Genomic DNA, 26,197 nt, shown 5'->3' with positions numbered 1-26,197 from the left:
AAAATAAAGTAATTTATTTTCGTTAATCCTTATTCCACTTCTAAAATGATCAGGATGGATGAAAAAATCAAAGTTAAAGCATGGCATGGTGGGAAGCTACAACCAAATCCGAAATTGCACTATGAAGGAGGTGATAGTTATATGTTTGAGGTGGAAGTAGATAAGATGTCTTATTTTGAGCTGATGGACTATTTGATTGAGACTAAGTCTTATTCAACTAGGGACTTTGAGTTGTATTATTTGATGCCTGGAAAGAAGTTTGATGAAGGACTTAGACAGATTAAGAATGATAAAGATGTGATGGACATGGTGGTCAATTTGAGGGACAAAGATGTCAGGCATATCCTCCATCTGTATGCACAAGGTAACCCCAAAGCTCAAATTGAAGCCCAAACCCATTAACACAAAAGCCTAACCCATTAACACCAAAGCCCAACCCATTAAAACCAAAGCCCATCCAGAAAACCAACCTGTGAAAGGGTTTACTAAAGCTACTGCCAACAGAATCTTAACTCCTACCAAACTGCTCTTAGGCTCCACTAGTTGTACCCTTCCCAAACCAGTCACCAATCAAGACTTCCAAAGTGAGATACAAGTTGACAATGGATCTGCATCTGAAGGAGAGGCAAATGGATCTGATGATGGATCAGAGTTAGAAATTGAAGAAGAGTTGAATCTAGATGATGATGTAGTTTGGACAGATGATGATGATGATGATGAGTGGAAGGAATCTGTTGCTGCAATAAAAGAAAGTAAATTGGCAGAAAAGGAGTTGGTTGAAAGGTTATTAAAAAACTTCCATAGTGAAATTCAAGTTGAAGAAGCATATAGTGATTGCAGCAGCTATGAAGACTCTGAGGGGGATGTCAACTCACCTGGAGAGAGTGAGGATGATGATATAAAGGGAAAGAAGCACAAGATAAAAGTTCCTGTGGTAACTGACTATACAGATTGGTCAAAGTGGGAGTGGGTAGTTGGTACAAGGTTCCCAACAAGGGAAGCTATTAGAAATGCTGTTAGAAATTATGCAGTTTGTAATGGGAGAAATCTTAGAGTTATAGTAAGTGACAAGAACAGGTATGGAAGATTAGGTTTTTGTTGTGTCAAGGATTGTCCATTCAAGGTGTATGCATCTTTTCATCCTAGGAAGGGTTGTTTCTTGTTCAAAACTACAATTAATGAACACACGTGTCAGAGAAATATGTTGAAGAATAGACAACTTACTGTTGACTTTATAGCTGGCCAGTTCCTACCAATTTTCAAAGCTAAACCACATTGGTCTGCAAAGGATATACAGAATGCAGTTAAGGAGAAGTTTAAGGTTCTAATTACTAACTGGATGGCTTATAAGAGTAAGACAAGTGCTCAAAGGAAATTGCATGGTTCAATGAAAGAGCATTATTGTAAGTTGGGGTCATATTTAACAGCCTTGAAGCAAGTTAATCCAACATCAACCTTTAAACTTGTGACTGTCCCATCAGAGTATTATGGAGTTGATGATGGTGTAGAGGTTTTTTTAGGTTGTTTGTTTGTTTGTTTTGATCCAGTCAAACAAGGTTTTCTAGCAGGATGTAGAAAACTTTTATGTCTTGATGGCTGCTTTCTAAAGACATTTCTTGGTGAAATGTTATTGGCTGCAATTGGTAGATATGCTAATGATCAGATGTATCCAGTAGCTTGGGCTATAGTAGAAGGTGAGAACAATGATAGTTGGGATTGGTTCATGACTAATTTGAAGAAGTGTTTGGATGTAACTGATGAAGGGAATGGTTGGACACTTGTATCTGACCAGCAAAAGGTACATTTAATGGTTTTATCTTATAGTTTATATCAATTTTTTATTCCTTTCAACTATATGTTCTTTCAGGAATTACTGAATGCTGTTGCCTCTGTTTGGAGTAATGCTGAGCACAGGAATTGTGCTAGGCACATATATGCCAATTGGCATAAAAAGTTCAAGGGTGATGAATTAAAGGAGTTATATTGGAGGGCTGCAAGAGCATATAATGAGGCTGATCACAAAATTGAAGCAAGTGAAAGTTGAAGCATATGAAGCATTCATTAACCAGAATCCAAAATGCTTCTGCAAGTGTTATCTTCAAACTCATACTAAATCTGATGTTATTGTTAGCAATATGGCAGAGACATTTAATGGTTATATCATCAAGTCTAGATTCAAGCATATAATTGATATGTTAGAGGATATAAGGTTGGCAGTAATGACAAGATTAATTACCAAGAAAAATGAAATGTCTGCTAAAAAGGTTGTGGTATGCCCTAGAGTTCAAAAAAGGAAACTGGATAGAGAGAAGGACAAAGCTTATATGTGTAGTGTGTACCTATCAAGCAACACAGTGTTTCAAGTTAAGTCCTATGATGATGTATATGTAGACATCAAGAACAGAACATGTACATGCAGAAAATGGGACTTAACTGGTATCCCATGTCATCATGTATGTGCAGTTGCAGGATTTATGAAAAGGAATGCTGAGGATTTTGTTGATAGTAGTTACACAAAGGAGATGTATCTCAAGTCATATGAACACACTATTCCACCATTGCCTTCAGCAAAATATTGGCCAAGTGTTGAATTACCATTAAACCCTCCACCCCTCATGACACCAAGAAACCTGGGAAGCTAAGTAGGCATGGTTTGTTAATGACTTGCAAGAACTGTAATGAAAAGGGCCATAACAAGTCATCTTATTCTAAAATTGCACCTCAAGGTTCTCAAGTTTCAAGAAAGAGGGGTAGACCAAAAAAGTCAGTGGCAGCAACACAAGGTAATCCACAACCTTCTAGGGCCAGTCAACAAGCTTCTCAAGCCACTCAACAATCTCAGCCATCTCAAAGGTCAAAGGGGAAGGCACCAAAATTAGCAGCATCACAATCTCAATCTTCTCAAGGGCAAGCTAAGAGAGGAAGGCCAAAAAAGGTTGCCAAGACCAAAGATGGACCAGAATGAAGTCTAGATGCTGTGTTATGTTTCAAACTTGATATCTATGAACTTGTTATGTGGTATTTGTATTTTGTTATGTTATGCTTTTGTTCTAAACTTGTGCTCTATGTACTTGGTACTAATGGTTTTGGATAATGATGTGCTAATTATGTTATGCCAATGCAATGTTTAGTGTCAATTTTGTTAATGTCAATACATGTGTAATCATATTGTGCTCAATTTGGTCAATGCAATGTGTTTAGTGTCAATTTGGTCACTACAATATATTCATAGTAACCAATACTAAAGTTGGGCTGAAAATAACAAGTACATTGCAACCAATACACAAACAAATACTTAAACATAAGCTGTATTTTTGGCATTCCACTTGCATCAAAAATTGCCAATACATATCATAGTTCTTGTAACACCCCGTAACCGCAGCGGAAACGTAAACGGGATGCAACAGACACATCTGATATCAACAGCATTGCTTATAAAGAAAACACCACTACATTAATTTACATCATATTACATTGTTCCGAGTTTAGTTACCGTCTAGGCGATAGCACATAAGTTTTACCAATATTACATTAACATAATTAATACAAAATGATCGCTAAGCTTCCACAAAAACACGCATCATCAAACAGGTAGCACTTATTCCAGTTTGGGAGTACCTAGAAAGCATGGAAAGAAAACGGGTCAACTACGAATAGTTGGTGAGTTTCACTAATTTAAACAACAGTGACAAATCATTATAATAATCATATATTAGCGATGTAATTATGCTGAGCCCACAAGTGAAACCTCTGACTATCACACACAATCCCCGTGGCATATCCCCCGCCCACGGACCCGTGACATATCCCCCGTCCACGGAACTGCCCCAAACCGCTAAGTCTAACATTACATAGCAAAATAAATATCAACAAAATAGACATGTGCAACTGGCTGGGAAACATCAGCAAATCCATGCCGGACCAGTTGAGTTTGTCAGACCAATAGTACTATCCACACACTACCGGCTTTCAGTTAATCACTTTTGTTCCGGGGCCTTAGAATGTTAGCAACTCAGACAATTACCATCATAGTACATTTCCGTACGATTCCCGTACAATAAAATATATAAATCCACGCAAATCCATGCGTTCAGTATGTATTTAAACATTTCCATAACAACATGCTTTCCGCCCCGGGAAATTATTTAAAAACAATTCAGAAAAAGGGGCTCGTGAAACTCACCTTAACGTAGCAAGCAGTACACAATACACAGCTACTAATCCGGATCTGTAATACGATCCCTAAATTCGTTACTTTATAATCACTATTAATATAACTGTAACCGTGTTAACCGGTACATCTGGGGACACTGTTAACCCAGTACTGTATCCGTTCTGGGGGCAATGTTAACCCAGAAACACTTCTCCGGACTCAGATTGTGATATCGTTTAGAGTTCACTAGTCAGATTTACTATTAGTCATTTTTCCCGTTTTGCGTGCCTACCACGATTATCCATTTTCATGTTTCAAAAATGAGTTTGGTCACACACGACCCGAAAATAGTTGTTAATTGATAATTTAACTAAAGTTGTGAAATTAGAGCTCGGTTTAGACGTCCCGATTGGCCGCGAGACTCGTTTCCGTCATTATCGTACCGGAAACTGTTAAATAGGTTAAAAACACTCAAATCATCCAAATTATTTTCGGATGATTCATTTTTACTTGTTTAACTCAATTATATGAAAATAGTTCATTTTTAGGGTTTTTATACACCAGTCAGCTCGCTTATGCGAACTTTACCGGTTTACGCGTTTTAAGCTTTAAAAGTTTGTTTTAGCACAAATAATTATCCGTTTAGTCTCGGATCTTGAAATTTTGCACAAATCACTTTTTGACAGTGGGGAATTTTATAAAAATATTTCCAGAATTAATTTTTATATTTAACATTTATTTATCTATTTTTAAACACCATTTAAACACTAAATATGTCGTAAATACCAAACGATCTTAGAAAAATCCCAAATATTTCCTGGATGACCCCTGCCATCTCCATAGTCCCCTGTAATTTTTCCAGAACCAAAATCCCTTTTTAAATGCCATTTTCACTAAAACCGAGCTAGAAAACCCTAGAACCCGTTTAACCGAAAAGCCTACTTAGACTTCTCCAACTGACCTCAAATTTTTTGTGCGACTTATACATGTTATGAAAAGCTTATCTGAAATTTTCCAGAATTTTTCATGATATTTAACTATTTTTCACCATTTTTGGCCAAAACCGAGCATTAAATTCACCAAATATTCATCCTTTGTCCAAAAATTACCAAAACTTCACAGAACTCATATTTTCATATATCTAACACCTCTATAAAATTTCATGACCTAACTCTACGCGTATCACAATCTGTCCAAAATTCATAAACCATACAAAAACCGAACTACCTTGTGTTTCTAGCTTCAAATCGCAAGAATCTCGCTTTCTAGCCTTTGCTAGCAACTAGATACAACACCTACAAGCACAATAACACCACACCAAGCAAGTTACACCCACAATCAAGCCATTTCTTTCATGGTTTCGGTTATGATATAAAAACAACGATTTAACCGTAAAAATTCGTTTTTGGTTCGTTTAACTCCTTTCTTGGACCAAGATCCCTTGTATAACCCGTATACATCACTTGATCATGCAAGAATCGGTTCCATCTCGGGTTTTCACCCTTTTTCACTTGGAAACCTCATTTCCTTGCAAGAAAACTCAAGAAACGAACATAAACACGTACATAACACGATCTTTACCTTGGTTTTTCTTGCTAGGGTCTCGGGTTTTGGTTCAAGAACTTGAGAGAAAATGAATATTGATGGATTGTGTTTGTGAAAAAAGAAAATGAAATGTGATTTGGGGTGAAGTGGTCCGATCGGATGTAAGGCCCCGAACCCGGTGACCCTACTTTAGCGTCGGATTTACTCATAAACACAGTTCTTCAAATCAGAGTTTATTAAAACTTTTCGCGGAATATAAAACATCAATCATTTGTTACAAAACATTAAATCTTTTCTTTGATACCATAACACAAAAGTTTATATTTAAAACATCTTTACTTCTTTCTTCAGATGCCAGCCGTTCAATCCATGCCGTGTGTCATCCTCATGCTAACTCTATAATCAGCTCACCTGCGTGCATACTAAAAGTCAGCTACGCTGAGTGAGTTCTAGTTAATCATACAATATCATACAATACCTTCTTACATACATTCGTACTTAACCTCATAACTTTCTTTCATACACACATAAGTACTCATACCTTCATTCTTACTTACATACTTTCTTTCTTACTTACATACTTTCTTTCTTACTTACATACTTTCTTTACATTCATAATCATACGTTTTAAAGAGCCTTTCGCCCTATAACCTCACAGATATTATAAGGGTCTGGTCCCTAGTTTTCGAATATTAGAAGGGTTCGATTCCCTAACATCACAGATATTATAAGGGTCTGGTCCCTATCATCACAGATATTATAAGGGTCTGGTCCCTAACATCACAGATATTATAAGGGTCTGGTCCCTAACATCACAGATATTATAAGGGTCTGGTCCCTAACATCACAGATATTATAAGGGTCTGGTCCCTAACATCACAGATATTATAAGGGTCTGGTCCCTAACATCACAGATATTATAAGGGTCTGGTCCCTAACATCACAGATATTATAAGGGTCTGGTCCCTAACATCACAGATATTATAAGGGTCTGGTCCCTTGGTTTTCGAATATTAGTAGGGTTCGATTCCCTCTTCGTTACCATACAACCATACATCCTACCTCGAGTATTATTAGGGCTCGGTACCCTTTTCGTAACTATACAACCATACAACCGTCATTTCCTTCTTTTATTAACTTTATTACGTTCATACACATAAACATACATATCATACTTACCATATTTATAACGTTACAACCTGACAGTACGTGCAATATCCGAAGATCGTTCACGCCCCGACAAGTATTCATTTGAAATATTCATACATCTACGATATATAATATTCGTACCTTTATTTTTAACCTGACGGTACGCGCAATATCCGAAGATCGTTCGCGTACCGACAAACAATCATTCAAATCTATCACACATATCACATATGACATACACTTATCACTTAGGATAAATGTATTAACAACACATCGAGTATGCACACAGCCCCGAAAACATAACAAGGAATGGGGCTAGAAACTCACCTGAACTCTGCTTCTGTTTCTGATAGCTGTAAATCCCTTCTCTTAACTGGGCTCGGCTGACTGAACAAGTTACACGTATCAATTAACTATCACCTCTCATAACGTATTTCTATCTTTATATGACCCACAACGAACGGGGGTCCGGGGGCAGCGCCCCTGGCAGCGGGGTCTAGGGGCGGCAGCCCCTAGCAGGGTCCAAGGGGCAGAGCCCCTGGCTGGGGTCGAGCTGCCAGGTCAGCTTGGAAAAATTTTATTTCCATTAACTGTCTTAACACATTTCCCATTAGGTTTTTAATTTATTTTCTAAACGAACTTCACTTCAGGCGAAGTTAACCCTCGGGCGAACTTGGCTTCAGGCGAAGTTAAACCTTAGGCGAACTTGGCTTCAGGCGAAGTTAAACCTTAGGCGAACTTGGCTTCAGGCGAAGTTAAACCTTAGGCGAACTTGGCTTCAGGCGAAGTTATCCTTAGGCGAACTTGGCTTCAGGCGAAGTTAAACCTTAGGCGAACTTGGCTTCAGGCGAAGTTATCCTTAGGCGAACTTGACCGTAGGCGAAGTTAAACCTTAGGCGAACTTGGCTTCAGGCGAAGTTATCCTTAGGCGAACTTACGCTTGAAGGCGAAGTTACGCTTGAAGGCGAAGTTCATCAGGCGAACTTAATCTTGCAGGCGAAGTTATCGCGCTGCAGATCTGTTTGCCCATAACTCCTTCGTTTCTTAGCCAAATAACTCGATTTTGGTACCCACGGAATCGTATGATCAGCGCCTACAAACCCCAACCATCAAATCGGCCTAAAATCGACGTTTTAGGGGTCCGATTTGGGCAGTAAGGTTTCGGGTCCGGTTAACCCGTCAAATCCTAACCATTTTCAGTAATATTAGCTTTGCGGGATTAGTTCTTACCTTACCAACTCAGATCTATCAACAAATCTCGGGTCTCGGCTTCGAATCTTGATCGGTTAGAATGTGTGTGTTTTGAGTGTGTATGGAGTGTGTGTTGGGGAGTTGGTGAGAAATGAGATATTTTGGGATTTTGGGGGTATTTATATCCCTAAAATCCCATTCTCACTTAACCCATCTCAATTAACCCAGGTCCACAACCCACATCCATTACCCAACACTAGCCCGACCCATACCAACTCCTATTATATTATTTATTTCCTGATAACCCGAGTAAACTTTCCATCTATTAATAAGTAATATAACTAATATTACCTTAGAAATTTCGGGATGTTACATCGGACCCTTTGGAGGGTGGGGTGGGACCCACATCTTCATTTTAAGCCACATATTCAGATTCTCGTAATCTGGATAATGTTTTGGATAATCTGGTTCAGTTCGTTTTTCGGTTAAACGTTTAATTCGGCTTAAACGAGACTAAAACGGTCGTTTTTCGGCTTAAAAATGAAATTTATATAAAACCGATTTAAAAACTTAAACCATGACATTTATTAACTTAAAACATCATAGTATTAATAATTGTGCATCTTTTTCGGCTTGATCGATCGTCTCTTGCTTGGTTTGGTATTAAAGGTTTCGTTTAACGTACCGACGTATCATTAAATCGAAATCCTTTTTCTGTGCTTTAATTCACTTATCCCGAAGCTTTAATACTTCGTAACATCGCTAAATATTATATATCCCGTCTATAATGTAATCCTCGATTCATTCGGGCTTCAATAACCGTTAATCGGTTAATCGTATTTCCAATACGATTAACTGTATAATCGAGTATAATTCGTACTGTGAATCATACATACTCGTATAAACACATTATAATTCATATATTCGGTATTAAATAACACATAAATAGTATATACCGGTTAGGGTATACCTGATTTTGCCGAAATCGTTACAGTTCTTACATACATTCTTCTACAAAAGCCAAGATAAGCTGACTAGTCTTACATTCATAGTTATACAAAAAGCCAAGCTAACTAGTCTTTACCACATGGGTCAAAATAAGAAGTACATTGCAAACAATACACCACATGAGCATTCCACCTTCTGTTTTTTTAACCTTTTTTTCTCCTCTACAAGCAACTTCTTCTCTAACTCTAGCCTTTGAACATTCATCTCAAGCATGTTGCAGTTGCACCGATTTGTTTTTAGAGCATCAACATCTTCTTTCCAAATAAAGAAATTGCAATCGGATCTCTAACAATAAACACCCACTCTTTAGAATAAAAAGACATCTAACAACACAAAATTGGTAGAGATGCAAACTTACAGGCCATAACGAGCAGCCATAAAATTCTTGACCTGGCCTGGAACTTAGTTTTCCGGCTACTCCGAGTGTCGCAACCAGGTCGTGCTTACAATAGACCTTCCCGTTGGTGTCAATCCTAAAAAGCTTAGGGTTTTGTGCGCGATAAGAAGAGGACGAACTCATTTTCGGATCCAATCGACAATTTTGTGGTCAATCGAATTCAATCGGCTTCAGAGGGAAAAGATAATTAGAGCTTAGTGGTAAGTTTTGGGGTTTAAACGGTGAGATTACACGTAGGTAATGGGAGGGGGGGATATAAAAGGAAAAGCCAGGTGGATATTAAATTGCCTAGTCACTCGCCACATAAGCAAATACTTAACCCCGTTAAGTTTTTTAACGCTGGTTTATAAAACAAAAAACATTGAAAAGGTGGGACTGCCAGCGGGAAATACCGGAGGTGGGATTATTATTGGTCAATCCATTAAAGGTGGTATTATTTAAATCCAATTTTCCTATTATTTTTCAACATCCAATATACAAGAACTTAAAAACCAATAAAATTTAAAATATTCAAATATTTTTTAATTAAGTTGTGGATCCATGATTTTAGTAAAGATAAGGTAGAATTTTTTTTAGCTAACACAGTGGGGATGCGACGAGTTTTGAGCTAACATGAAGGGGAGACGATTGGTTTTAAGCTAACATGGTGGGGAGGCGACGAGTTATAAGCTAATATGGAGGGAGGCGGCGAGTTAAGAAACATGCCGTCTCGATTTTTTAACGTATAGCCGTAGACGAGTTTGTAAAGGGACAGAAGGGGAATTTGAATTTTGTAGGGCCATATTATAATATCTATTTAAAAATATGACATTTTGAAAATTTTCTCAATTTTTAATGTTTGTAAGAGTATATATGAAATTAATTCTTTTTTTTATATGTTAATTTGATAATACTAATATTTTGGGCATCTGCTATTTTATTTTCCTAGTTTTTATCCCATGTATACGGGGATTGTTAAAATTTTTCATTTCTAATACCGTGAATGTATTTTCTTGGAATTTAGTTTATTTATTGTAAGAAGTTAATAATACTTGAACCTATTTTAATTAATTTATGTTGGATTGTGTTCATTTTTTAATGAAACGTTGTATGAGTTATCTTTATATTTATTCGTTTATGTCATTTGTTATAATCTGGATATTATTTTGTGAAACTTTTCATTTAAGTTAAACTTAAAAGAAAAAAAGAACTATGTAACTAAATCCATATTGAGAATTTAAATTAGTGTTTGATTATGGGGTTTGTTTTACATTTTACGTTTCTATTATTTATATATTTTTTTGTATTTTAATTTTATTTATTGTAAGGAAATTAATAATATACTTAAGGTTTGTTCGTTTCATAGAATTCGTGAGAATTCAAAGGAACTGGAATTAAAATCGCATGACACGGCATGCTCGTTTTGTTAGAATTGGAATCTTAATTCTATTTGGTGTGTTTGGTTTAAAGAATTGGAATTGGAATTCAATTCCTTCAAATTCCTTTAAATAGAGGGATTTCAAATTCTTCTAAAATGTGGAGTAATTCAAGTAAATTATTGGAATCTTATCTCGAGTTTTTTTTAACAAGGACAACGAATAAAACATTTTAGTTTTTTTTAGATTTTTTGTTTTTAATTTATATTTTGAGTTATGAATTTTTGAATATTTTTTTGAGGGGTTTTTTTATCTTAATAGAAAACCCATAAAAAAGTTAAAAAATAATAATAATAAATTATAACGCAAAATATAAATAAAAAACTAAAAATTTTAAAAAACTAAAATGTTTTCGCCGTTATCATTGCTAAAAAAACCCTCTTTGATTCATATTCATTTGTCAAACGAACACATTAAGAATGTATATGAATTTCAGTCCCCGCCAATTCCAATTTCAATTCCTTCAAATTCCAATCTTATGCAAATTCCAATTCCATTCCATTTCGTGAAACAAACGCGTCTTAGGGTTTGATGATGAAAGAGTTTCACAAATAAATGAGATGTTATAACATGTTTACAAGCTATCTGGGTTTGATGAGACCCATGACCGCTTATTTTTTTTATTATAAAATTGTTTTATAATTATAAATAATATATTTTTTAAAAATGTTGGATATTAATTTTTAGTATATCTTAATTTTATTGGATTTTTATATCAAATATTTGGTGAGATTAATTTTTAATATAATGAGATGTTATAACCTGTTTAATGGATACCTGGGTTTGGTGAGACCTATATCCGTAAATTCAGGTCAAATGGATGAGAAACCACGTAATAAACAATATATTTAAGGGGGTGTTTGAGATTGCTTATTTTTACCAACTTATAATTTATTAACTTTTTAAAAAGTAATAAAGTGTTAGAGATTGCTTATATTTTGAGAGAAAAAGTTTATTATTATGATATAAACTTATTAATAAAAATAACGTCCATTAAGACAGTTTCAGGTCAACAAACAATTATTTTCTCATCAGTCATCACACAGTGACACCACTAACAAGATGCCGATAAGCTTCAACGCCTTCCTCCATCTACTCACCATCATCATCATCTTCACCCTCCTCACCACCACACTCTCCGCCGACGACTCAATCATCCAAAGATTCCAACAATACCTCCAAATCAACACTGCCCACCCATCTCCAAACTACCATGAAGCCGCAGACTTCATCCTCAGCCAAGCCAACTCACTCTCACTCCAATCTTAAACCATCGAATTCGTCAAAGACAAACCCTTAATCCTCCTCAAATGGCCCGGCACAGACCCCAGCCTCCCGTCAATCCTACTCAACTCCCACACCGACGTCGTCCCAGTCGAACCCCACAAGTGGGCCCACCCTCCCTTCGCCGGAAACATCCAAAGCAACAACATTTACGCACGTGGGTCCCAGGACATGAAGTGTGTCGGCTTACAGTACCTCGAAGCCATTCGGAAGCTTAAGCTTAATAATTTCAAACCGTTGCGAACGGTTTATGTTTTGTTTGTGCCGGATGAGGAGATTGGTGGGCATGATGGGGCTGAGAGGTTTGTGGAGTCGGAGGTGTTTGATGAATTGAATGTGGGGGTTGTGTTGGATGAAGGGTTGGCTTCGCCCGAGGAGAGTTATCGGTTGTTTTACGCGGAGAGGTGTCCGATGTGGCTCGTGATTAAGGCGACTGGAGCGCCGGGCCATGGGGCGAAGCTGTATGATAATACGGCCATGGAGAATTTGTTGAAGAGTATTGAGAGTGTTAGGAGGTTTAGGGCCTCGCAGTTTGACTTGGTCAAAGCAGGTCTTAAAGCTGAAGGTGAAGTTGTTTCGGTTAATATTGTGTTTCTGAAAGCTGGGACTCCTTCTCCTACTGTAAGTGCCTTTCTTTTTCTGGTGTTATTTTGGTTTTGGTTAATCTGATTAGGTATTCAATGATTATAATATGGGGTGAGCAAAAACCGAATCGTAACTGAAACTGAATAGTTAACTGAAAACATTATCCGAAATTAACAATAACCGAACAAAACGATGGTTGTGGTTAAGTGAATATGATTAAATGATCATTCGGTTTTGGTTATGGTTAATGTGTCTTTGTTAACCGACTTTGATCAAGTAAATATGATTAAATGGCCGTTTGATTTTGGTTATGGTTAATGTGTCTCTGTTAACCAACTTTAATCGAAACCGATATGAACCTTGTATGTTTATAGTTTTTTTAAATTTTATACCTCTATTCCAGCTTCAAACATTTTAATTTATGTTGCAACTGTCTATAACATAGCTTCGAACACAATAACCAAGCTTGGAACCGGCATATTTCAGCTTCGAAACTTCATAATTGAGCTTGGAACACCATAAACGAGCTATTTGTAACTAGAATATAGGGAAAAAAAACATAAATAATACATTGGACAATTAACTGATACTGACCCATAACTGACCGGTGGTCAACCAGCCGTTCGGTTACGGTTAAGACCCAATAACTGAACCGGAACGACTTTGCACACCCCTAAATTTGTTAATAACAATAATAATAACAGTTATTAATTATAATGATAATAATAAATGAAAATCATCTTTTCCGCATCAGGGTTTTGTGATGAACCTACAGCCATCCGAAGCCCAGGCCGGATTCGACATCAGGGTCCCACTGACTGCTGACGAAGCTTCATTAGAGAGACGAATTGCTGAAGAATGGGCCCCGGTTTCACGCAACATGACATATGAGGTGAATTTGTTGCATCTGTTTGGAAATGATATGATTCTAGTTTGTGGATGTTTTAGTTTTAACTGTGTTTAGCGTGGGCAGTTTAAGCAGAAGGTGTCTGTATATGACAAAGATGGAAACCTGAAATTGACGGCTCATGACGGGTCAAACCCGTGGTGGGCCCTACTAGAGGGAGCTATACTTAAAGCTGGTAGGACGTTTGGGAAACCAGAGATCTTTCCTGCCTCGACTGATGCTCGTTACTTTCGGTTGAAGGGTGTGCCTGCAATCGGGTTCTCTCCAATGGCCAACACTCCTATACTTCTTCATGATCATAATGAGGTCAGCTTCTTATTATATACCATGGTCAAACAAAGTAATAGGAATACGAAATGTTCGCTAATGGAGTGGTGTTTTTGTTGCAGTTTCTGAACAAGGAAGAGTACCTGAAAGGGATTGAGGTGTATGAATCTATCCTTAAAGATTTTGCATCATTTGTTGCTGAGAATAAGAATGATGAAGTTACAAAAGATGAGTTATAAAGAGACGATCATGACGTTGTATCTGTGATTCTGTTTTGAAATGCATAATTCAGGCATGGAGCATTCAGTTGGATGTTAGTATGGCCTGAAAATGATTGATGCATTGATCATTTAGAAACTGTAACATTTAGACATTTCTCGCTTTTTATTGGCAGATTTGCGATAAAGCCATGGAGGATATTTCTCCTGTAAAGAAATAAGATCACACTTTCCATTGTTTTCTTACACGAAATGCTATTGTTGATTAAGTTATGCAAATCACATTCAATTTAGCAACATAACAATGATCAAAGTTGTAACATCGAAGAACGGGCCCGGCTACATGGAACATTACATTTGAGGTAAACCGGTTCGATCTCACTTCCGTTGTGTTACTGTTTAGAAATGATATGGTTCTAGTTTGGAGATAGTTTAAAAGTGTATTTAGCTTGGGCAGTTTAAGCAGGTGTATGATTAGAATTAGTCAGGTTTTGTGTCATATGTAACATGTTTAATAAACAGGTTGTGACATGTTTAACCAGCTTAGTTATAGAGGTCCACCCACCAATCCGTTGATTGCATTTATTAATTCATGTCAACCGGTATAACACATTTAATAAACTAGCCAACCTCTTTAACACATTAAACCTGTTAACCTATGTAACACATTTAGTAACTTTGTTAAAACTTTGTTCATTTAGATAAATAGGTTACACAATTTTAGGTGTTTGGGTTAGGCTTGGCGTCTTAGGCATGAATAAATATATCATATATGGTTGTGTTCACGTTCAATGTTAGGACAGGACGTACAGCATTTCTGAGCACAAAAGTCAAGAACTTCATGGCCTCATCATTCATTCCTGCATTAGAGAAAGCAGCTTTCATGGTGATCCAAGAGACTACAATTCTCTTTAGGCAATTGGTCGACAATGTCTGTGCTTAGTCTAATAAGTTGAGCTTAACGTACATATTGACAAGATTATTAATCAAGAAACTTAATATACATACTTATTGACTAGTTTTTCTTCTTGGACGCTGCCATGAATGAGCTTGGAATATGTTCCAAAAATAGCCCATATTTGGTGCTTTTGCATGACAGCTGGGAGGTCTGTAGGTGGCAGTGAGGTAATCAAGTTGCTCCTGCCAACTTATAGTCACTAGCCAAGTCATTTTTTGGGGTAATCGGGTAGCTTAAAAACAAACAGTTGGCAAGAGACTGCTATTACTGACCGCACCATGCTCCTCTTGTGCTCGTGCTCAATCATCGGAACTTTCTTATGAACTGTGAGAATTTCTTGAACCAAACCAACATCAATTTGCGGGACATTGCACCACTGCTGATTCATATTCAGTTTACACTTTTTTTATATTTAGTTTTCCTTATATTATTCATCGTCCCGTCCGAAATGCATTCTCAGTTAATTTTTCAAATTCAATTTTGAAATTTGAATATGTTTCTTGTTACCACCATCAATGCTCTATTATGCCGTTGCTAATCTCTAATCAAAACAGTTAGCATCATGTTTAGAAAACTTAGCCACCCGCGTCATTGCTTTTTAACACCATTTTTAATTAGTTGTTATGTAATTAATTATTTTATTATTTATATTTTGTCACTCAAAACCCGATGCATACCAGACGGGATTTGGACTGCGTAGATCCGACGGCTATTCTTACTAATAAATGGGTATACCTGAAACATGCAGCCGGGTTGTTCACGAGCCGAACCGAACCGAACCAAGCGAAGCCTTGCTCGTTGCTTGGCTAGTTTACAACCGAAAGGCTGAAATTCGAACCGAGCAAAAACCGAAACGAGCCAAAATTGAATCGAACATTTTTCGATCGAACATCGAGCGATTTCGAACATGATTTATTTCTTTTTCACTTTAAAGTTTTCAATAAGAAACAAGTTTAAAGGTTGTAAATTATATGTTTTATAAATATAAATGGAAAATTGGTTTTTATTGGTCTCAACTATTTTATTTTTGCCGGCGCTGGTCCCAACTATCATTTTGGCTGGCAACGGTCCCAACTTTCACATACGTTGAATCCACCAGTCCGCGACTAACGGAGTACTAACTCCGTTAGGTAAAATCTGATTTGTCGTCCTAGTTGTCAAAATCATATGACATGGGCATCCCACGTGGACCGCCTGTGTATATATAACCAACGTTTTATACTTAAGAGTTAAGTGCTATTTTAGTACATGTGGTTTGTTCAATTACGCAACTTTAGTACCAATTTTGAATTTATTGCAAATGGCTACCTCGGTTTTCTAAAGCTTGCAATTTTAGTAATTTATTCTAACCCTGTCAATTTTTTTCCGTTAAGTCAAGGATACTTTGGTTTTTTTTTTTTGAAAGTTAACTTTATATAAACAGCCCGACGGGGCAAGAAACAAACAGAATTACATCAACTTAAACGAGCACCGGTCCTCCCAAAGGATCGGTTTAAATCTCGGCCTATTACAATACCAAAGCAAACTAAGAGATTTAATGTCTCCTGTTATCTCTTCAATCCTAACCACTTTATTGGAGAACACTTATTCATTCCTTGCTTTCCAAATCCTCTAACAAGCAATAATAACAATCCCGTGAATTACTTCTTTCTTATCCGTAGGCACCGAAAGAGAATTATGAAATCCACCACATCTTCAAACTTAGACCCACTGAACCTGTGTATTTTGCACCAAGAAGCTAAGCCATCCCAAACCACTGCCGTATAACCACAAGAAGTGAAAAGGTGGTCAACGGTCTCAATTCCACCTCCACAATACGAGCAATGGACCGAGCTTAAAGGAATATTTCTGCTTTGGGTTCATCTCCGCCCTCCAAAAGAATATCTGACATTTCCTCGGCACCCACTTCGACCACTCAATGATACGCCAGTTGCTAACCTCATGATTTCTTTATTTTCTCATTTCCTTTGAACAAACTCCACTGTTTATATCTTCAAAACCCTAAATCTACATATCACCCCAATCCATTTCCCTAAAACACAATTGCTCGTTGTGTAGAAAAAACCAAAGTGATAAACACAAATAACACCACCTAAAACAAATATTTGAACCCTGTCAATCCCCAATTTCAATTTGTATTTGGATCTACCATTTGAAGTTGTTAATGGTGATTGCAGATGGCGGTGGCGAAAGAAACTCGCCTTTTCCGGTGATGGAGATGGTGCAGCGGAGATGAAGATGATGGAGGTGGGTGAAGATGGTGGATGTAAGTGTTGGTGCGGCGAGCAAGAGTTGGCGGCGATGGTTGGGTGCGTTTTTCCGGCGCACAAGAGGGGCGTTTTCCGGTGAGACAGTGGTTAGGTGCATTTTTCCGGCAAGTAGAAGGTAGGTGCGACAGTTGTTGGGTGCATTTTTTCTGGCGAGGATCAATGGAAGAGGAAGGGCTTGATTTGGGGATTAGAGTTTGGATTAATGTCATGAGTTAGGGATTAAAAGGGTTGGGAAGGGGGAGATTAATGTTATGAGTTAGAGGAGAAAGGGTTGATATGGGTTTTACATGTATATTAAAAGGTTAAGTTTAGTTTGAACTTGCAATAACCATTAACACTTGAACCAGACATGTTTAAAGGAAATGAGAAAATAAAGAAATTAACAAAATTACCAAAGTATCCTTGACTTAACGGAAAAAAACTGACGGGGTTAGAATAAAGTACTAAAATTGCAAGCTTTAGAAAACTGAGGTAACCATTTGCAATAAATTCAAAAATGGTATTAAAGTTGCGTAATTGAACAAACCACATGTACTAAAATGGCACTTAACTCTATACTTAAACATTATACAAATATAATTTCCCAAATTATACAACCCTAAATCACCAAATTCTCTCTAACTCAAGAACCCTAATTCATTTTTTAAGAGATGTTTACCCAAGAAACACGGGCGAGGAGGTCAGTCTGTAGACCGATTTGATCGTTTTCGAACGGAGCTGGTGACACAGTTTTTCATCAATCCGTAATCTAGTCAACCTAATGTGTCTGGACTTATCTTAGCTGGATCTGCTGATTTAAAAGGCGAGCTGAGCCGGTCTGGTATGTTTGATCCTCGTCTGCAGGCCAAAATCTTAAATGTGGTTGATGTTGCTTATGGAGGTCGGGACGGTCTGCAGACTGACCGCCTCGCTCGTGTTTCTTGGGTAAACATCTCTTAAAAGTGAATTAGTGTTATTGAGTTAGAGAGAATTTTGGGATTTAGGGTTGTATAACTTGGGAATTTATGTTTGTATAATGTTTAAGTATAAAACGTTGGTTATAATACACAGCCGGTCCACGTAGGATGCCAATGTCATCTGATTTTGACAACTAGGACGACACATCAGATTCTACCTAACGGAGTTAGTACTCCGTTAGTCGCGGACTGGTGGATTCAACGTATGTGAAAGTTGGGACCGTTGCCAGCCAAAATGATAGTTGGGACCGGCGCCGGCAAAAATAAAATAGTTTGGACCAATAAAAACCAATTTTCCTAAATAAATTAGTAGTTTTTAGACAAACATGTAATAGATTGTAAATTTTTATTAAAAGTAAGTTTGAAATAAGATAAAATGATCATGTAAACACACTTTTAGTATTCTAAAAACTTGAAGTGAACAAATAAAACTATAAAATTGATGAAATAGGAAAAAATTTAAGGGGTTAAAAAATTGTAAGCTTATATTTATGTGTTTTGTCTATATATTTATATATTTGTTCATATATAATTATATATAAAATAAATTAAAAATATTCGAACCGAACCGAGCAGACATTTGCTTGTTGCTTGGCTTGTTTGCAAACCGAATCGAGCAGAGCGGCTCGTTTACAATTGAGCGAAAAAACGAGCGAGCATTTTCCGAGCAGTTTCCGAGCGAGTTCGAGTGACAAGCGGTTTGGACGGCCCTACAAGCAGGTATGCCCGATACCTGTCGGATAATTACCTGACGGGTTTGGGATAGGCTTTACTTTCCGAGTATGGGGTTGGGAATGCATACCCGATCCATACTTGTCAATTCTCATTGGAAACGGTCTTATATTTGTGTTTTTGTGTTTTGAGTGAAATGATGAATGACTAGTTTTTGGTTAAAATATTAAAACTCAACGGGCTTTACCAAAATACTCAGAAAGCCAAAGGGCTTCTTTAAATTCTAAAGGGGTGTTTGAGATTTCTTATTTTTACCTCTTTATGTATAAAACGTTTGAAAAATAATTTATTATTTAAAAAGAAAGATTGATAAGTCCTAAACTTGAGGAAGTGTAAAGTCATAAAGATAAGTGGAGTTTTACTAAAAAAACCCCTCAATATGTCCCGTATAGATCTATACGGGGCATATTGAAGGGTTTTTTTAGTAAAACCCCAACAACTTTGTCTTATTATCTTATTATGTTTTTTTATGTTTTTTTCTTTTTTTTTTATGTTTTATGTTTTAATTTTGTTTTTTTGTTTCCTTTTTTTATTGTTTTTATATAATAATTTTGTTTAAAAATATGTGTTTTTTAGCAAAAATTTTTTAACAAAACAATAAACACGTATATACACAAACCAAAACATTATCATATACAAAACATCGATTTTGTACAAAATAAAACAAAATATATACAAACTATAAAATCGGCGTGTCGTCGATGCCAGAGGACGTAAACGTCGCATCGTGAACATCAACGTGGTCTTCGGCCCTGCGCCTAACGCCCGATACCTGACCGTCGTCGTCCACGCCGTCCCCCTGTCCGCTTCTAACGCCCGACGTGCTCGCCTTGTGGTCAAAAGTAGGTGGAGGTGGTACCTCGTACCTCTCACCATGCTGAGCGGAGCCGAGGTAACTGACGACATCAGACCCGCAACTCGTCGTTCGGTAACTAGTGGATGCTATTCGTGTAAAGCGGAAGCCATAACTCCGCCGATGTATATAAGCCGATAATAATATAATTATTATTATAATAATAAGTAAATTAAAGTATAATAATTATTATTATAACAGTTAAATAATAATAATAATAATATAAATTATATTATTAAATAATTAGATATAACAATAATAATAATAATAATAACAATAATAATGAATAAATAATAACAATATTACATAATAATAATAATAAATAATTACAATACAAACAATAGTATATAATAACAATAATAATAATAAACACATATATACATCGCCCCTTTTAACATATGGGGGGTTAATGGGAACTTATATGCGGCGTATAGATCCCCCTTTTGTTAAAAGAGGCCATGTACAGATGTGTTCCTTTTAACAAAAAGGGGGGGGGGGGGTTAAAAGGGGACCTATATGCGACGTATAGCACTATACGCCGCATATAGGTCCTTTTTTGTTAAAAGGGACCATGCGTTTATTATTATTATTTATTATATATTATTATTACTACGTAATATTATATATATATATTTAATAAAGAGAAGAAAGAGGGAGCCAAATGACTCAATTATTCAAATTGAACCTATATGCCCTGTATTGTATAATATGCGGCATATATGTACTGAACCAATATGCTCCGTATTGTACAATACGGGCCATATAAGGTACGATATGACACCTAGGACTGTCAAACAGGCCTAGGTTGTCATATCGTACCTTATATGGCCCGTATTGTATAATACGGGGCGTATTATACGTTAATATGGGCGTATTGCATAATACGTCTCGTATAAAGTACAACATAAAAGACAAACACCCCTTAATATGGGGCGTATTACACTATACGCCCCATATTAAGAGGTGCATGGGTGTCCCTAGTACAACCCATTTTAAAAAAACCCCTGAAAGTTGTATTTGTAAAAGGGTGTTGGATCGACTCATCAAGTTCCCATTGAAATAGGATCCACACAAGGAAAAGCACTTGCCATTCGTTGGTTATTAGCGGCATCCCGAAAACGTCCGGATCGAAATATGGCTTTCAAATTAAGTTGCCAAAGGGAGTGGCGATGCCATAGGCAAAAGGGAAGAGACTCATAGAATGGCAGAGGCAAATAGAGCTTTTGCACATTTTCGTTAATCCATGAACAGGATCTATACATCTCGATCGGAAAATAATCAAGAGAAAAAGAAAGAATTGGAATTTATCGATATATTTCTCGAAACAAACGAAAAGGAAACAGAAAGAAAATAAGCGTTCATTTGATCTTGATCCTTGTGGATTGAACATGGGCCTAGACTAGCTCTCCAGGGCTCCCCTAATAATATCCATAAATGACTTGTTTTTGGTAAGAGATGAATATTACCATATGTAAATTCAGGGGCATGGTACACATCGGTATTCCAGTGTATTTCGCCCTCTAAGTCAGAATAAATATGTTTTCGAACCGGTGGAAGGTAAGGAACATAGAGAAGGGGGAGGAGAGAGAACAACCAGATATATCATAGGTGATCACAGAAATTTCCACCTGCATGATTCGCCCCATCTTTCTTTCCTCTATGATATGAGAAAACACTCTATAGGATTTTATTTGATATTTAATGGATAATGAGCCAGCCAAAATGATATTTTTTTTTAGAATTCGATATGGATGAATATAAATAACTGACAATTTCAAAATAATCCGGGATAGACGCAATGTCCACAATACCTAGATTTAATCAGATACAATTTGAAGGATTTTGTAGGTTCATTGATCAGGGTTTGGTAGAGGAGCTTTCTAAGTAATAAAATAAGAGGGCACATTCCTTTTTTTCTTGCCATTCAAAGTAAAAATAGATCAATTGCTATTTATTACAAACTTTTTCCTATTTGATCTAATCCGTACCCTTTCCCGATTGTCTCTCTGAAGGAGTTGGGAGATAGTATATTATACTTTTGACGAGGGGTTAAAAAAAGAATCATTTTTTTCACGTTTTTTTCTACAAATTATCTTGTTTAGAGGAATTTTGACCATACCCTCTTCTTTAGGCTCCCCACCTTAAAAGGGCTGGGCTCTACTTCGTTCTGCAACACATTTTTTATTTAATTTGAAATCATTTTCAAATAAAAATACCTTCGTTTCCAAATTCCATTGGATTATAGTGGATAAACGTATTCTATAACAGTTGTTTCGGTCAAAAATTAGCAAACTAACTTTTGATCAAATTAGTGCGTGAGGCGGGGTGCTTAATGGTAAAAAGATTGAACACGAGGATATGATTACGAGGGAAAAAACCCTTGATTATGATAATCTTCGTTTCGGTCAAGAGTTTACAACGTAATCTTTAGTCGAATCTCTTCGGTTAAAGATTATGAACTTAACTTTTGGTCGAATTACACTTGATTATTATGATCTCCGGCACAAAAAACCCCGGACGGTGAAAACTATCACCGTCAATATTATTAATAACAAAATTGGTGAGTACAAAGGTCGGAGCTGATTAGTAATCGTGAGCTAAGTGATACAATGGGTTCTAGCAGCTAAACAAGTGAGTTATGTGTGACCTATCGATATTATCAGCTCAATATATAATAAGAGATTTACAACTGATATCCCGATTATTCCGGAAACCCTAGACTTTTTCTTCAACAAACCGTTGTTGCCCACGTTCTTTGTTGACGAAGTTCAAGTATCATTCCGTTGCAATCCACGTTCTTATAAACATATTTACCACGTGCTCTTATCTGTAAAACAATCAGATAATATAGGACAATTGAATTAGTCAACGTATCTTCCTCAGAATAATAGCTTAAGTCAATATCCTTAAGTTAGGCTCAATTCCGAGGATAAAGAATCCGCACCCAACAATTGCCCCCAATTTTTACCGCGTGACAGCTGTAAAAATTTTGAATTTTAATATCAATAATATCTCTGCGATTTGAAGGACGTGTACGTGGATTGAGGAGACTCTATACCTTCATCTTTAGGTTATAATCAAACCATTTCCAATTCCATTAACCATAACACTCCTCCCACCGGTTCATAATCATGTTAGTTTCTCTCTCTCGTCTTCTTAATCTCATGAAATTTTTCTTCCGATTCGAACAATAATGAGGAAGAGAACCCCTCGAGCGCCCAAACCTTTTTCCTTCAAAACCTCGGAAGATTTTGTTGATCAAGCCTCATTCCGGCCACCGATGAAGATCAATGCCTTTTTAAAGATCTTGACATTAGGTCTCTGAAAGATTCAGGCCTGTTACCTGCCGACGCCGTTATCAGTCCTTATGACTCCAAAGTCAAGGCTGACTTTTCCTCTAAAACCTTGGTTTGCTTCTTCTATTATCCCTTTTCAATCGGTCTTTCATACCTATTTTCGCCGCTTATCAAAGGATTTTTTGACGTTACCCGGGTTCTCGTACTCTCAAGTAATGCCAATGGTGTGGAGGGTTTTGGCCACTGTAGATCGATTAAATAAGACTCACGGTTTATCCATAGGCATACCAGAGTTAGCCGCAGCCTATAATCTTCGTACCCACGGATCTTTTCGCTATGTTCTTTAATCTAAATCCAGCCGTCGTTATATGGTTCCCAAGGTGTCTAATAGCGACTTCGATTGGAAGAAAAAATTCTTTTTCGTCCGTCGAGATTCTATTCCCAATGGGACAAGCTTGCCTATTAAATGGGTTCATAAGGGTACGAAATCTTTAGGATAGAATTTCTTTTTGCAAATGATTTATCTTAATATGGTTTCTTTTTTGGCAGTTGTGTTCGAGGATTTGATAAAGTTTAGGAAGGATACGAATAAAAGGCTCAAGGCGTTGTTCAAGATTCCGTCGGAGGATAGGGAATTTTGGCTAGAAGAGGAAACGGGAGAAACAAGTGTGACCGCTGAAAAACCCGCTGAAAGCATGAATTCTGGTAAGTGTTTTTTGGGGGATATTAGGTTTTCTAGGGATTTTGTTGTCTTGAAAATAACTCAATAAATCATTGTGTAGGGATGCCGAAGCCTAAGTCTTTTAGCTTAGTGGATTTGGATGATCTCATTGAGGATAGGACTGTGGTGAAGCAAGAACATTCCAAGACACTTTCTCCATCGGTGAGAGTTCCAACAACTCGCCAGAAAAGTGCCGCACAGAAGAAGAGAAAAGCCACTACTTCGGCCGAGACTGAGCCTTTTGCTGACATGACCATTACTGATGCTGTGGAGAAGCTTCAAGCTCTTGCTAACTTTCTTGCAACAGTAAGTATTTTTTGCTTATCCTGAAAATAATAATCTGCAGAAAAACTAATATTAATTTGGGAATAACCGAAAACCGAAAGTTACCGTCAGATATCCCAAGATGCTGAATTGTCCAAAAGAGAGGCTGAAGCCAAGCTCGCCGATCTTTTACAAGCTGTTGACACCAAGGACAAGCTGCTCAAAAAGAAGGACAAAGAGATTTCGGATCTCAAAGCCTCATTTGAGTTGGAGAAGACCGAGTTCTTAGAGGAGACTAAGAAGTGTGCAGCCACCAGCATTCTGGAGTCGATGATCAAGATGTCAGAAGAAGCGCAAGCGAAAGGTCATGTGATGGATTCTTGGAATTCTGTAGCTTGGAAGAAAAATCTCAAGATGCTAAGGGGGGAGAAGCTTGAAGAGGATGAGACGGCTGGGACTTCTGAGGTGATCAAAGATGCTGGAGCTAGTGAGGATGTGAAGGAGACTAAGGCTGGGGAGGCGACGTATTTGGAGAAGAAGGAAGGTGACGATGCTGAAGGTGGAAAGGTTTGAACCTGGTTTCCAGGTTGTTTTTATGTGTTTTCAATGGTTGTGTTAAACAATTTCTTTTTTGGTTATGTAAGGATAACGTAATAGGCTCAGGATAATGGTTTGGGTGGAGGGATTCTGGTTCAGGATGAAACCCAAATCGTCTTTTACTTTCTGCATTTAGAACAATTATGATAGTTCGGGAGAATGGGCTCCGTTTTGAGTGAAACCCGGACTATCTTTTCCTGCATCATAAAATTAGTACAACCTTTTATGACTTATATTGGCATCCTTTCATATTTTCCATTCTTAGAAAAAATCTAAGTTTTATAAAAAATCTTTAAGTAATAGTTTAAGTTTTACCCATAAACCAATATCAAGTCATAAACTTTAAATAATATGAAAGATAAAATACTTGCAAATAGTAACTCATACCAGAACCGTGTATCAAATAACCTGGAAATTGTCTGGACCGTCTTATCCTTGCAAATAATATCATTGTTTAGAATATTCTTCTAATCCTGGGGATATAGCAATAGAATTGTAATATTAGTATTATCCTGCTAATACTTTTTTAGAAATTCTGGCGACAAGACCTAAATAAACTGGCGACAAGGCCCTTTAGAAGAGATGAAAAATCTCTTAAACCATTAGAAACGAACTTGCGAAAAGGCCTTTTAGAAGAGATGTAAATCTCTTAAACCTTAAGAATGAATTGGCGTCAAGGCCCTTTAGAAGAGACGAAAATCTCCGAAACCTTAGATTATGGTACGTCTACCATAAACTTGTGATTCAAACCAATAGCCGAGGATAACGTGGTAACAAGTCACTATATTTCATGTGGTGGCCCCGCCTCTCGAACTATGGCCGAATAAATCATGCGCTACAGGCGTCTTAAGAAGAGATGAAGATCCCTTAAACCTCACGATTCACACCAATAGCTGAGGATAACGAGGTAACAAGTCACTATATTTCATGTGCTGGCCCCGCCTCTCAAACTAAGCCTGAATAAACGTGCTCTACAGGCGATCTTAAGAAGAGATGAAGATCCCTTTAACCTTAGAAGAGGTGAAAACCTCTCATACCTTAGGAATAAGCTGGCGACAGGGCACTTAGAAACTGGCGACGAAGGCCTTGTTAACTTTATTCCATATGATAATCCCTCATATCTACAAAACAGTCAACTCTAAGTGAGGGGTGGGTGTTAGCCTTGCTAACACCCCTCCGATGCTTAAGTCAATACTTTGTTTGAAGAATAATAATATTAAAAATGAATAAAAGTTTAAGTTTGAGTACATACCTTGACTGTTCAGTATAACAGTTATCCTCGGGATAGAAATCTTACATGAAATATTTTTTGAGATGTATAGCATTCCAAGCCCTTGGTAGTAAGTCACCATCCAAAGTAGACAATTAGTATGCCCCCTTTCCTGCTTCTGAATCAATCAGGTAAGGACCTTCCCACTTTGGTGCGAGCTT

At 37.1% G+C, this 26,197-nt stretch overlaps 2 pseudogenes across 2 annotated transcripts in view; both read left to right on the top strand.

Moving 5' to 3' along the window:
- Nucleotides 1–26,197, top strand: part of LOC143535786 (putative late blight resistance protein homolog R1A-10) — a 141,979-nt pseudogene that overhangs the window by 105,238 nt on the left and 10,544 nt on the right. The gene's annotated exons all lie outside the window — the stretch shown is intronic.
- On the top strand, nucleotides 11,902–14,170 carry LOC143535785 (uncharacterized; annotated as a pseudogene). Its single transcript, XR_013135769.1, has 4 exons — nucleotides 11,902–12,763; nucleotides 13,482–13,619; nucleotides 13,701–13,940; nucleotides 14,024–14,170. The product of XR_013135769.1 is annotated as an uncharacterized LOC143535785 (transcript).

The sequence above is a fragment of the Bidens hawaiensis genome, unplaced genomic scaffold (assembly GCF_021521415.1).
Source record: "Bidens hawaiensis isolate Kalapana, Puna unplaced genomic scaffold, B.hawaiensis_p1.1 tig00010601_1, whole genome shotgun sequence".
Classification (NCBI taxonomy): Eukaryota; Viridiplantae; Streptophyta; class Magnoliopsida; order Asterales; family Asteraceae; genus Bidens; species Bidens hawaiensis.
Note: the sequence above shows the minus strand (reverse complement) of the source record. Positions and strands in the feature narration are given on the sequence as shown.